Source organism: Coffea eugenioides, chromosome 1 (genome assembly GCF_003713205.1).
Source record: "Coffea eugenioides isolate CCC68of chromosome 1, Ceug_1.0, whole genome shotgun sequence".
Taxonomy (NCBI): Eukaryota; Viridiplantae; Streptophyta; class Magnoliopsida; order Gentianales; family Rubiaceae; genus Coffea; species Coffea eugenioides.
Genome location: NC_040035.1, coordinates 47,222,065 through 47,237,608, shown reverse-complemented (window position 1 = coordinate 47,237,608; position 15,544 = coordinate 47,222,065). Strand labels below are relative to the sequence as shown.

Sequence of the window (15,544 nt, the reverse complement as noted above, 5' to 3'; positions counted from 1 at the left end):
TAGAACCCAATTAAAAAAAAGGAAAACAATCTCAGAGTCTCACAAGAATGCTGGAAGAGATTCCAAAATTTTCACCTACAACATAAAAAATATATACCAATTAGATTAGATTAGATTACACAACTAAAGCTAAAAAGAAACACAAAAGGCTAGAGAAATTCAGGGAGGGCAAGAAAAAAAATACCATCTATTTTGGTCCTGATGTTGCCGGTCATGGAGAAGAAAAGAGATAGAAGGGCTATGGGGGCATTTAGGAAAATGAAGAAGAAAACAGAGAGATGGGCTTAGAGAGAGAGGAGACTGGCGATGAACAAGGAAAAGAAATGGGAGAGCAGGTGACCTTCTTCAATCAATCACATCTGCATTTAAAAAGAATGAAAAAGGAAACGAAATGGGAATATAAGGCTTGGACGAACACTCTCCAACCAATCATATGTTGCCATGTCAGCAACACAAGCACCCTCTTGAGGCACTGCATTCCCCCTTTTATATACATGTTAAAGAAAACAAACTATGAACCAAAAGATGAATACATCAATACATTGAAACTGCATATAAGCAAGCTAACAAATGAATTTCAAATCAAATATTAAATAATCTGCAATAAATGAAAATTTTCTTAAAAATTTAGAGACTACAAAATTACAAGGATCTCATGGTAAAAGAAACATTAAGTAAACAACAGTGCATCAAAAGACTAAACATACCTAATTAAGGAGAAAAAGGCTAAACATAGAACAAACTTAAGTAGCCTTAAAGCTGGTGAGAATAATCCAAGCAGATTCGCTCCTATCACTACCAGCGATCAACTTAACACAAAATACCTATTAAAAATAGAAGATCAGTTATGGATACTCAAAATACCCAAAAAGAAAAAAGAAAAAAAGATTGCAATCATGGGCTCTGAACCAAGTATAATCCGTGCATGGATAAAAATCTTTCCTTCTTATACAAGATGATAGCACATAAACATTAAAAAACAATATCATTTTCCATTGAATGCCTTCTGCACAGAATATTTGAGGCAAATAAATGGAGCAAGAAGTAAAAATCTGGAACCCACACAACAAATTGAACAAAGCCACCACTACTGCAATGGAAAAGTAATGACAAAAGACATCCATTCCAAGCACAATTCAACTGGATCTCTCAGTACCATATATAACTCATATGCATAACCATCCGTGTTAAGAAGGCAGTAGTAAAGATAAAAGGCAAAACTAAGAAATAGTACCTGTGGCTACTTTGTGGAAACCAAAGAATAGAATATAACTTGAAAGCTGAATTTTAGGTGATCTGCAAAGATAATTGGGGGGGAAAAAAGATCACAATCTAAAAAGCTAAATCTATCTCTTCTTGTGAGTTTTTCTTGCGTTTTTCCTCAATCTACCAAATAGAAATCAAAATATGACATAAAAGCAAGATAAGACTATTAGCAGCAACAAAACTAAATAACTAAACAAGAAATTAAAACCTTTAATCTTCAATAAAAAAAGCCAAAAAAAAAAAAGAAGAAGAAGGATGCAGAAACTTGAAGGTCCAATTTAGCGTAAAATTAGAAAAATGGTTGGAAAATAAACTACAAAAAAATTCAAACCTTGAAAAGTTAGATCTTTTTTCTTCTTCCCGTCGACTTGTCTTCCATTTTTCCCTCAATCTATTAGAAGAAAAACAAGATCCCTATCTATACAATATATAGCAGAAATGAGATCGTTAACAGCAGCAAAACTAAAGTACTAAACAAGAGATCAATAATCAGAAACTTTTCTTACAAAAATTTGAAGGTCCAATGTAGAGTAAAATTGGGAAAAAGACTGAAAAATAAATTAAAGAAATTAGCACAACCTGGAAAGTTGATTCTTTTTCTCCTTCTCGTGCACTTTCAATCCATTGTCCTCAATCTATGAGAAGCAAAATGTGACTGTGAGTAACTGCAAATTCAAGAAAATAAAGAAAGAAACAAAAACTAAACAAAAAAAAATCAAAATGGCTTCTTTGTTTTCTTCTTTTTGTTGATTAACAAAGAAAAGAAAAGAAGAAAGAAAAACATGTAGATGAAATGATATATCTGGTCATCGTTTGAGAGAGGAAGAGCGAGAGAGGAAGAGTGTCGTTTGAAGTTCGAGGGAGACCGAGACAGAGAGAGTAGATGGGAATACAAAAGTGTACGACAATCAGGCAACCACATGAAAGGCAAATAGCAAGAAAAAAAAGGAGAAACAGGAACCGAAAAAAAGTAACCACTGACACATGAATTAGGAAGAAATGAAGTCGAAGAAGCAACCGCTTTGATGAGTACAATTAGGCTGACCTCGGAAAAGAGAAGGACGTCTGGAGTGGGTAGAGTTGGTGGCAGGGCTGCAAACGAGCCGAGTCGAATCGAGCTTTGAGCTAATCGAGCCGAGCCTCAACTAAATTTTACCAAGCTCGAGCTCGAGCTCGACGAGCCGGCAATTTTCAAGCTCGAGCTCGACTCGAATCAAGTCGAGCCGAGCTCGAGCTCGAAAAAAATAAAAAAATAATTATTTTATTTTTTAAAAAATAAATAAAATAATATTTTTTTCTTAATAAATAATAAAATATTAAGGATATATACGTAATTTTACTATGAAAATAAAAAATAAAAAAAATATATATAATATACGTAATTTTATTATTAAAAAAAATAAAAAAAATATATATATATATATACTCAAGCTCGCGAGTCTAACGAGCTTAATATTCTGAGCTCGAGTTCGAGCTCGAGTTTGACTCGAGTCGGCTCGATTCGTTTGCAGCCCTAGTTGGTAGAGCAGTTTGCTGACCTCCAGTGAAAAGCTCGCCAGCAAAACAGACTAGTAAATATTTCACTATCCAAACAAACCCTTAGTCTATCTGGTTGACAAGGATAACTGACCAGTAAATAAGGGTAAATGACCACTAATCCCTTTTGGTTTAAACTGTCTGGTCACAACTCCTTTTTGGATTAGCTATTTTTTGTGATATTTTTAAAAAATTTTACTAAAATATTGTATATAAAAAAATTTTACTATACATTTTTTTTGAAATATTTGATAAATGAGATTTTTTTGAGTTTTTTTTATTGTATATTACTATAATATTATATTTAAAAAACTTATTTTTGAAAAAAATGATCAATCCAATTGTAATTTGAAAAACGACTTTGGTGTTTGGACCAATAATTGGTTGGACGCACATCTTGGCCCTCGCAAGGCCGTCATCGTTGTACTGTATCTCTATAAAGCATTATGTGAAGGGAGAATTGTAGTTTTAGTCCTCAATGTATTACCTATGCATGGAACCGATTCTCAATCTATTTCAAAAAGTAAATTTGATCCCTAATCTATCCAATTTTGCATAAAATTGGATAATTGCCAGATTCCTTCCAATTGAGCAATGAAATGTGACGCGTGCACTCACTGTACCAAAACATGCAAGTGGTTCCAATTGTTGTAAATCAAGAAACTATTTAAAAAGTTGATAATTGAAGGCATAATTCCCTACTTGACAGAGGCCATCAATCAACACCCCATATGCCTGTTCATCTACAGCCATTTTGTCACCCTCCTCCGTCTTCATCACTCGAAACACATTCTCTGCTTCCTCCACCTTTCCTTGCCTGCAATAACCCTTAATCAATAATGTATTTGTCACCACATTTTTCACAATCCCCCGGTCACTCATCAACCGCAACACGCCTTCCACCTTCTCCAAATCCCCCTCCTCCACAATCGCATTTATTAAACTATATAAATCACTGAATTCAACTCCAACCCAATCTTTTTCTCCATTTCCTCCAAAAACTCGACCGCTTTGCAAACCCTGCCATCCTTACAATAAGCATTTACCATTATACTGCACGTATATACATCCGGGACAATCCGCATTCTAACTATCTGCTCATATACACAAAAAATAGTTTGAAAGTCATGATTTTTCACCAAACCACTCAACAAACTATTGCAGGAACGTAAGCTCGGTAACCGCCCATGCTTCGGCATATTATCAAACACATACAGTGCGTTCTAAATCAATCCTTTTGTAGCATAAATTTTCAAAATCATATCAAACACCGTTGGAGAGAACTTAAATTCTCTATAAATCCGAACTACTTCATCATAAACCAATGAAACCGAGCTTATATTTCTAGAGAGTTCGATTAATTCATCCAAGTACGACCTCATCTCATCAAAAAATCGGCCTTGGACAAAATGTGAACGATTTTACAGTAAGCCTTGAAATGGGGTCGGTAATTTCGCTGGTTTGAAGCTAATCTAAAGAACTGAAGATAGGCGGAGGGGTTGAGCTTCAGTTTTTGGAGGACAGCGTCGACGAGTTCGTGGGAGAATTGGAAAAAAAGGTTCTTGAGGTCTGAATGGCGTTCGAGAACTAAAAGACGGCAAACCCGACTGGTGAGTTCGGGCGTTGTCAAGTTGGAGGGTTCTACCTCGGAAGCCCATTTTAGGAGGGTCACAGAAGAGTGAAAAGAACGACGGTAGTAGAGGGGAAGATGAGTATGGAGTCTACGGGTGAAGCTGGAAATTGATTAGCAACGGATCATCGAAGTTTTGCTTTAAGTTGTCAACTGGTTTTCGCAGCAGTAGCCATCAATTTATATGTCGAGCAAAGATTTCATAATGGATGCTTCGAATATTGGTACACTTGGTGTGTGGTTCTTTTCTTTCTGATTCCTCCCGCCTGTCTATAAACCCTCCTTCCAATTCTTCTTTCTTATTTGCTTTTTGCCCCGTGCAGGGGACAACAAAATTGGAACCACTTGCACGTTCCGGTACAGTGAGTGCACGCTCGCATCCCGTTACTCAATTGGAATGAATCTATCAATTATCCAATTTTAGGTAAAATTGAATAGATTAGGGACCAAATTTACTTTTAAAATAGATTAAGAACTAGTTCCGTGCATGAGTAATATATTGAGGACTAAAACTACAATTCTCCCTTACCTTATGCGAACTATTGAAGAGAACTAAAGAATAAAGTTTTATTGTTCACTACTATAGATTGATTTTCGAGGCTAAAAAGTTTTAATTTGGTTTTTTCTTTCAATCTTTATAGGAACTAATAATTTTGAAATTAATTAACACCTTCGACTTTCAGTCACTGACAGTGTCGTCAAATCTAGAGGTGGCAATTTGGATTGAGATCCATTTATCCATCCATATAATCCATAATTAAATGGATTTGGATTATCCATTTATAATATTGGTTTTAAATGGTTGACCAAAGCAAAACCATTAAATTAAATGGATTTATATGGATTATCCACAAAAACCACATATATCCATTTATTTAAAAACCAAATAAAAGAAACGGAAAGGAAATGCCTGGTGAGGCCTCAGCAGCTTCCCTTGGCCTTGGTGGCCTCTCTCTCTCTCTCTCTCTCTCTCTCTGCCGTGCATACATGTGCCTGCTGGACTGGACATCATAAAATATGCCAGTTTGAATTTTATTCTTTTCTTTAATTCCTTGTAGTGTTCTTTAAATTCCTTGTAGTGTTCGTGAGCACCTTCAGTCGCGTGATAAGTTTCTGCATCAGTTAATGTTTGATAGCTTAATTGTAGTTCTTTTGCTATCCAAAGTCCTTTTACGACCATGAGAGAATGGCGTATTTTGTCCTCTTTCTCATCCAAATACACCTAAAATTTACAAGTACATAAAAAAGTATTTTCATATTACAAGAAATGATAATACAAAAATAAAGTAATCAAAATATTTAAATGGATTATAAATGGATAATTGGTTTTTATTTAATCCATTTAGATCCATCCATTTAGATCCATTTATTAAATGGATCTAAATGGATTGGATAAATTTCATCCACCATCCATTAAGTCAAAACCAATTATGAACCATTTATCCATATTGCCACCTCTAGTCAAATCGTTCCAAGTTTTTAACTATTAACGATTGCAAAATGGCATTATCTGTAAACACGCATACTGTTTAGAGGGATGCTTTTCCCATAATGTTCTTTTTGTTGCTGTAGAAGAGTTATCTTAATATTTGTAATTTTACTTTTCCCAAAAAAAAAATGCAGTTTTCTTCTCCCTACCACACGTTATCATCTTTGTTGCTCATGTAGCCCAAATTTTGACAAATATCTTTCATTTACCTTCTTCAAGCCCTTATTAGCAAGTTTCCTCAAGGGTAGAGAGGTTGTTAGCACAAAAAAAATACGCGCATAATTGAAGTAATTTTTAGCACACATAAAAATATGTGGGAAGAGAAAGAGCACAAAAAACAATAAATTCTCAATAATTTAATTAATTCAAAACTCAATAATAACAAATAACAAGTCATAACCTTTTGCTTACGCTAATCACAAATCTCAACTATGAAATTTTCCTTCAAACATACTCTCAAAACTCAACTAAACTCTTCAAGTAATAATCTACTAGACTAATAGTATTTATAAATTCCAAAATTTCCTAAAACGAATACAATTGTAAACTGAAACTTATTTGAAAATTGATTTGAAATTTCCTAATCTAATATAGAAACTAAACAAACAAGATACCAAAACAAGAAACTAGAAGGATTAGGAAACTAAATACTAAAATAATTTGGTTTAATTTCCTTCATTGCATCCCTTGAATCAATCTCTTCATTACATCACCTCTAATGCCATCTTGAACCTGAATCTCCATGAAAAATTCAGTTGTAGTATAAACAACATTCAACCCTAATTTATAATTTGTCTTCAATTTCATCTTCACACGCAGTAGTGAATGAAACTTGTACTTTACGAATAATTTTTTCCCCTGATCACTCTTGTCAAACCATTCTTCTTCGCATATGTCATAATTTAATTTATCCATGTCACTAACAAAATCTCCCAAAATTACAACGCCATACTTTCCATCACCAAAAATATTTAATATCATCATGAACTTATTTTGATTGATTCATATTGACAATTGCTTCAACTTTAGTAGTGCCATAATTTTCAACTAATGTGTCCACCCCACAATTGTTCTCAACCAACTCAATTATTTGATTTTTCTCTTCAAAAAATTCATCAATCTTGTTAAAATTATCAATTTTTACGTTGCCACGATCTTCAGGCACATCTTTAATTTCATCAATGGCTTCACCTTTTTTCTCAACCATATGTGATATTTTTTCTTGAATCACAAGTTCTTCATCTTTATGTGCACTAGCAACTTCTACATTTTCTTCTTTCTTTTGTCTCAACAGCAAATTCTATTTTTTCTTCTTCTTTTTCTTCGTCACAAGTTTCTTCTCCACCATAACCATAGAAATTTATTAAAAAATTTCAAGTTTTCTTTGCCATATTTACATGTATCGATTTTTTTACTATATGCAACTAGGCTTGGGTATTGAGATACAAGAATGCCTTGCAATTCGACTATTGATTTCTCTCTAATTCTTTAACTGCATCACTTGATAATTCTATACTTGTTACAGGTTTCGTGAACTTATTTTGGATAATATTTCAAGCTCCAATATCTCTGAAAAAAGTCTTCATCATCGACCTCCAAGTTTCAAAATTATTTTACCATCAAAGATTAAAAAACTAGGACAACGTGGTAAATAATACGGATCCATACTTTAATTTTACGAACAAGATCCAAGCCCCAATTTTGTGAACAAGCCCCAGGATCAAAGTCTAGAGTTCTGATACCACTTGTTGGCACAGCAAAAATGATTTTATACTCATATAAACATATGTGGGAAGAGAAGGAGAACAAATACACAACAAATTCTCAATAATTTAATTAATTCAAAAATCAATAATAACAAATAACAAGTCGTAACATTTTGCTTACGATAATAACAAATCTCAACTATGAGGTATTCGTTCAAACCTATTCTTAAGATTCAACTCAACTCTTCAAAGAGTTCAAGTAATAACCTACTAGACTGATAGTATTTATAGACTTCAAAACTTTCTAAAACAAATATGATTGTAAATTCAAACTTATTTGGAAATTGATTTGAGATTTTCTAATTTAATATAAAAAACTAAACAAACAGGATAACAAAACAAGAAACTAAAAGGATTAGTAAACTAAATACTAAGATATGGTTTAATTATCCCTGACGGGTGCTTAGATCTTCCTTTTCATCTTCTTGTTCCAGAGGCTAATGGGTCTCTTAAATTGCTTTGACCTTTTCACTAGAGGTTTAACGTGTACAAGCCGAGAAAAGCCTTGGCAAAACTGGACTACAGGCCAAATTGTAAACGGACAAATTGGTCAAGTCAGTCGAGGAAGGAGTTTTAAGCAATTGGCAGAAGCAGTTTCTCCGTGCTTTTAGACACGAATAGATTTCGATCTCTGTTAATCGATTCCAGGTTTCTACCTTGCTCAAAGTCAGGCAATCTTTGGGTGGTTTCAGCTCCAATTGTTTCTTTTATATGAAGAAAACAAGTAATTATTCCAATTAGGTTTGAAATTTCATCTTTGAGTACGTAATGTTAACTCAAACTTTGTGTTTGTATTCTATAAATTCAAGGATAAAGTAAAGGAGAAACCAGTTTAACCTCGGTATGCACTAGTAATTTGCAATTCACATGATTGAAAAGGAATTATTTGACTAAATACAACCAAATGATTGTGCAGAGATGTCCAGAATGTTGGGATAATGAGTTCAATCGATGCACACCAAATGTCGTCGCCAATACAACCGAAGAGCTTTTCTCATTGGTAAAAAGGGGTTACTGGTTTTCCCTAATTCTATCATCATAGTGCAGCGACAAATGACTAATTACTCAGAATATTGTCAAAAAAAAAAAATCGAACATCTATGACTCCAACAATGGTGAGGTCTTGAACTATTGCTAAAGCCAAATTTTTTTTTTAGCAAATTTTTTTTTTAAAAAAGTGACTAAGACAGCCCGGCAGCCAAAAAAAAAGGCTGGCCTGGAATCTGACTAAAATTTTTTGTTTCAATATCAAGTGCTACTAAACCTGTCAATAGTTCCATCAACACCACTCCAAAGCTGAAGACATCAACTTTAGTTGTCATTTTCCCTGTGATTGCAACAACAAAAGAATATGATTATCATACACGTCCACATAAAGAAATTAACATATTTAAGTTCTCTGATCGTTTACATATGATTACCAGCAGCATCTCAAATTAAGATCGTTGACTTTAAAATGAATAAAGAGAAAAGGAAATGGAATGCAAGTAAAAGACATTTGTACTTCCTTACCAGCATACTCGGGTGCAAGGTATCCAAATGTTCCTGCAAGCTTCGTTGTAACAAACATCTCTCTGTCAGGAGCCAGCTTCACCAATCCAAAATCAGCAACTTTTGCCCTAAAATAATCATCCAAGAGAATATTTGCTGATTTGAGATCTCGATGAATGAAGCTTCTGGGCTAATTGCTTAGAATATATGTGAAAAAAAAAAAAAGGCACAAATATATCTCTGACACGCACCATTTTTCATTCTAGACCTGCCGTGCTGACTGGGCACGGCCGCAAAACGAATTGGCAGAAACTCTGCAAAAATGTCAGTGGGTCAGCGGCTCACAATTTTTTTTTTAATTAGCCTGTCCCCAGCCGTGGCCAGTAAATGGGATGTATTTGGGGATATGAATTTTGTAGCAAAAGTGAAACGAAAGGCCATACAAATTCACTGCACTAGCTGCCCTCTTTCTTTCTTTCACTCTTTTCTTTGCTCTTTATTTTTTGGAAGAGATATCTAAACGATTTTATTGCACTAATCCTAATCAAAGATTTTGGTTTTATAACTTAAAGATTTTGCTATGGAGTCTTATAACACTTAAGTTAGGAAGATCAAATTTTCAAAGTGGAAATGGAAGATTATTATATTTTTCAAACTGCAAATTAGTATAATTCTATGTACAATGAAAATTCAATGCTTGCTCAAATTTTTTGACGAACAACATGTGTAAGCTAATATATGAATATTTATATGTAAATTAAATGCAGTTTATACGCGACAAAATTCATGAATAAGAATCCATATATGTAAAATTAATATACATTTTTAAAATTTTTGCTAGTGATTAGATACATTTGTGACTAACTGGTATTCAAAGCTAAATTTTAATCACTGAAATGTATGTAAATGTATAATTACCTATATTAACATTTACATTATACAATTGTCTTGAGTTCGAATATATTGACACTTACATATTCATAAATTTTATCGTATGTACCGCGTATTGAATTAGAATATAAATGAACGTATACTAATTTACAAGTGTCATTTGTCAAAAAAAATTGTCAACGTCATCTTAAAAGGAATTAAACTAAAATCCATTTTAACGATTTTATTCTTTAGATATTTTTGTACGTTTATGAATGTCAAACATGTACTTGATGTATTCGATAAATGACAAAATCAGTGATTAAAATTTAGCTTTGAATACCAGTTAGTCACAAATGTATCTAATTACTAGCAAAAATTTTAAAAATGTATATTAATTTTACATATATGGATTCTTATTCATGAATTTTGTCGCGTATAAACTGCATTTAATTTACATATAACTATTCATATATTAGCTTACACATGTTGTTCGTCAAAAAATTTGAGCAAGCATTGAATTTTCATTGTACATAGAATTATACTAATTTGCAGTTTGAAAAATATAATAATCTTCCATTTCCACTTTGAAATTTTGATCTTCCTAACTTAAATGTTATTAGACTCCACAGCAAAATCATTAAGTTATAAAACCAAAATCTTTGATTAGGATTAGTGTAATAAAATCGTTTAGATATCTCTTCCAAGAAATAAAGAGCAAAGAAAAGAGTGAAAGAAAGAAAGAGGGCAGCTAGTGCAGTGAATTTGTATGGCCTTTCGTTCACTTTTGCTACAAAATTCATGTCCCCAAATACATCCCATTTGTTGGCCCTTTTTTTTTTTGCCGCTTGTCCCCAGCCGTGCCCAGTCAGCACGGCTGGGGACATTTGTATGGCCTTTCGTTCACTTTTGCTACAAAATTCATGTCCCCAAATACATCCCATTTGTTGGCCCTTTTTTTTTTTGCCGCTTGTCCCCAGCCGTGCCCAGTCAGCACGGCTGGGGACAGGCTAATTAAAAAAAAATTGTGGGCCGCTGATCCACTGACATTTTTGCAGAGTTTCTGACAATTCGTTCTGCGGTCGTGCCCAGTCAGCACGGCAGGTATAGAATGAGAAATGGTGTGTGTTAGAAATACATTTGTGCGATATTTTTTTTTTTTTTACATATATTCTAAGCAATTGGCCAAGCTTCTGTGAGCCAAACTATGTAGATATTCCACACCTCTTGCAACGTCTAAAGTAATAGATAACCTTCTTGTCCATGATAAAGGTTCTAGGTTCAGGTTCTTCCACCGAAAGAGATGTCTACTTAGAGCCCCTTGATTCATATATTCATAAACAAGTAGCCTCTCATTTCCTTCCATAGAGTAACCGAGAAGGGAAACCAGATGACGATGCCGGACCTTGGAGAGAACTTCATTTCTGCCTGGAATTCCTTCAAAGCCTTGCTGGTAATTGTCCCTGCTTCCATTCTCTTCACTGCTATCTGAGTTCCATCTTCTAGTACCCCTTGACTTGTGAGTTCCATCTTCTAGTACCCCTTCATTGCTATCTTCTAGTTCTATCTGAGTTCCATCTTCTCTTCACTGCTACCTGAGTTTTTTGCTTCATATTCTTTTTTTTCATCGACTTGTGTAACTAGACCAGCCCTTTTCTTTTGACTTTTTGCAACTGCTTCCGGGCTGTCAGTGCTTTTTTTAGAAAAAAAAATTGACTTTTGGGCAGCAATAGTTCAAGACCACACCATTGTCAGAGTCATAAATCATAGATGTCCAATTTTTCTTTTTTTTTTTGACAATATTCTGAGTAATTAGCCGCGACAAATGGACCACACTTATTTCGCTGCAAGAGTTTAAACGGTCAAATAATTTTCAACATTGATTCTCCTCCGCAGAGACACACTGCAAAATCTTGGCATGGTTTGCAACTCACAAGATAATAGTGCTGATCTTTTTACAACGCTTCCTTGTTCCCCGAAATCAGAGAATGTTAATTAATGAGCACCATAGCTGAAAGTTCATTCTTTTTTGCAAGCAGTAATGGCTATTGTAGTCATAAAAGAATCAGCTTCTAGGGCCATAGCCCAAATATTTCCTGGTAGCAATACAAGGCAGCCGGTCCAACCAACAGATGTGATGGATGCTCGAATTGTCTGTTTAGATTCCATGCTATAACAGATTGGAACCCATAAGCTGTCCGAAAAGGCAAAGACAAATACCAACAAGTTCTACAAAAATGAACTTAAGACTTGTAACGAGGTGAATAAAAATATATTAACTTCAGTAACGCAAACTGCAGGGTATAGAGAGACATTAACGAGTTGGATACCATGAGCTGTCCGAACAAGCTAGTCGCATGCTAACACAGAAATTTCAACGTAGGGGAATTAAAGTACTTGCCAGGTTTTAGGGAACTTTAACAAAAATAACACAATCTGAAATATTAAAGATGCATCCTCGTTCCTCTTTCCTTTACCAGAGATCCGAGCCAAACAAACTATCATTCCAGGTCCCATTCCCACTAGTGCTACCACCATTCTCACTCTCACTCTCACTCTCATTCCCACTCCCTTTTTCTTTTTCTCTCTCATTCTCATTCTGTTCACTTTCTTCGCCGCCCCTGGCCCGAACAACATGTGGACCACCACTCTTCTTAGCAGCTTGGTTCTTAACAAGTTCCTGGAGGTACTCCCTGACTGCTACAATCTGCTTGAGCCTTTTCTTTTGCTCCAATGACCTATTCCGTTTCGAATATCCAAGAAGTTTGCTGGTCAATTCAACTGGACCTTCCACAGGCCCTTTTTGAATAGCTACCCGAACCCCAGCAACAGCATCCCTTGTAATTTCCCGTCGAGCTGCAGCTTTGAACTCCTCCACTGGGTCCTCGGCAAATTTGGCAGCTTCAGCATCCTTCAAATTAGCATCATCCTCTTTTCTGGCCTCTTCTTCAGTCTTCAAATTACGGTTATACACTAGCAATGCCTGATTCTTAGGTATCTTTCCCGATTGCACAATCTCTAGCTTCATTTTTGTAAGCAGAGGCAGAGACCTATTTGGGGCCTTACTGTCGAATCAATAGATAGGCTGCATACAAACAGAAACAACTGCTCAGTGACGGCAGTTCGATTTGTAAGGTCGTGCACTTGATGGAGATCTAACCGTAAATTAAGTAATTAACTAAATTCTTTCACTTCAAAAATTAAAAAAAAGCCATAAATGATTAATCCGACACAATAGTGAAGCATCAGCCAGGAAGAAAAAGCCATAAAAAATCAGTTCCCTCGTTCAATAATAGACTTTTTGAATGTTGCAGATAGGAGGCGAGGAAGGTAATGACTATGCTTTCGGTGTATTACAACTAGTCGATGGATCTCTATAGAAATTAAAGTAGGTTGTATATTGTATTTGGTTCATGAATAGATATTTGGAACATTGCACATACTCAATGTTGGGTAAAAAGAGTGCATGGAGTTTATTATGCATGTCTCCCCCTCCCCCCCAAATAGAAAAGTAATTTACACAAATGTACGTTTGTCCATGCATTGACAAACTCTTGATTTCAATTGAGTTGAAAGAATAATATATTCGAAAATATGTAGGACATTTTCCTTTATCTTTGTGAATACTTTGGAGTATACTAAATCTATCTATAAGAGTCACTACTATAACTTTTGAGCTAATAATTTGTATAAGTATCTCAAAAACATTGATCGAGTGAGGCATCAATAAAATGAGGAACTTTATAAAAGAACAAGATTTCCATTTTTGAAGTATTTGACTGTAAATATGTTGGTACTGGTTGCTGGAAATATTTAATACTTATTTCCAGAACTTATAACAAGAACATTTTATCATTTTACACAGCAAGGTGTCAAAAACTCAGCATAGCTTTTGTGCATTAAGAATGATTTTTCCACACAGTCTTGTGATCTATAATTTTGTGATTTTGCTGCTGCGAAGAGAATTGAGAAATCAGAAATAGATTTCGGATCACAAATTCTCTCTCTCTCGCTTTCTCATCTGATCATTTTCCTAACATACTCTACTATTCGATTAACATTTTAGGCTTAAAGGGAAATAGATTCTTGGAGCAAAAAGCAGAGGAAATGCTAAGAACATTCTCCAGTATTTTCAGGTCATCTTTGTTCTTTTGTTAGGGCTAATTTTGTATTTCTCTTTTTGTATTCGCATCACTAATTTTATTGATTACTTTCTCAGTTGAATCTACAATCCATTCAAATAGTTTCTTTTCTCCATTTTTCTGACTGGGTGCTATGATGAAATTAACCATGCTTCAGTGTCACTTATCATCACCTAAAATAGATGGAAAAACAAGAAATAGTCAAATCATAGCAGAGAAACACAAAGAGTGCCACCTAGGATCAAACAGAATCAATCATACCAAGAGACACACACAAGAAAGCAGAGGGCATGCTTATGTGCACTGCATGTACGAAGGCCTATTTTCTGTGATTTTGTTAGGGTCCGTACGTGAAGTAATTACGGCTAGTGTTTAAATAAATCAGTTGGCAAAAAAGAATGACGATCAATAAAACTTGTTCAGACATTTTTTTTTTTTTTTGGTGTCTCAATAAAACAGTTTAAATGACGATCAATTCAAAATTCAACATGATTTTGAGCTCTAAGAAAAAATCAAACTAAGTTTAAGTTGCTTGATTAGGTTCATCTAGGCCACTAAAATCATTGAGGCGGTGGCCATTGCTGATGTCTATGCCTGAAATACTGCCACATAGAAACTGTCCGGGCCTCACCTTCATGTTAGTTTAGTGGCGATTTGCAATCTACGTCATCTTTAAATTTCTAGGGCCTCCTGGATTTCGATATACTCGCGGACTCCTGTGAGGCCCAAGTATCTTGTTGAGGTGGAACCAAGTAAGAAAAATAATTTATTTTACAACAACTGTAGCCGCTCACACGATAAGAAATTTCTATTTTTAATTAAGAAAATTTTATATTAAATGATAATATGGTTTAAATGAAAAAAAAACTAAAAGATGACACTGATCCATTTCCTTAATTTTAAGAATTCTCATATTTCTGTCTTTCACTAATGAATGTCACAATTTTCAGTCGTTTTTTTTTAGATGAAATGATGAACTCGTTTTTTTAGATGATTTTTTTTGCCAAATCTAATCCTAGAATTGTGACTTTGGCAAGAAACCGCGGTTTGTGGTTGTAAATTTCCCAAAATTGCGCCACGAGATTGTAGTACCATTGGCGGTACGACTCTCCACACCACCACCACCACCACCAATGTTACTACCTTGAAAGCTTCCAAAAAAAATTAGTGAGACAGGAAATGAATATCAAACAGAAAAGAAATTAAATAGGAAATGAATATTTCTTAAAACTAGAACACTCTGGATAATCCAGAGTATTTACTTTTGAATTACATTATTTGGATATTAAAAAAAAAACTACAGTATTTGGATGCTCACATACACGGGAAGGGGAAGAGCAGGAGAATACCCTAG

At 34.6% G+C, this 15,544-nt stretch overlaps 1 pseudogene; it reads right to left on the bottom strand.

Moving 5' to 3' along the window:
* Positions 1-3,465: 3,465 nt before the first annotated feature.
* On the bottom strand, positions 3,466-11,578 carry LOC113773857 (annotated as a pseudogene).
* Positions 11,579-15,544: the final 3,966 nt, after the last annotated feature.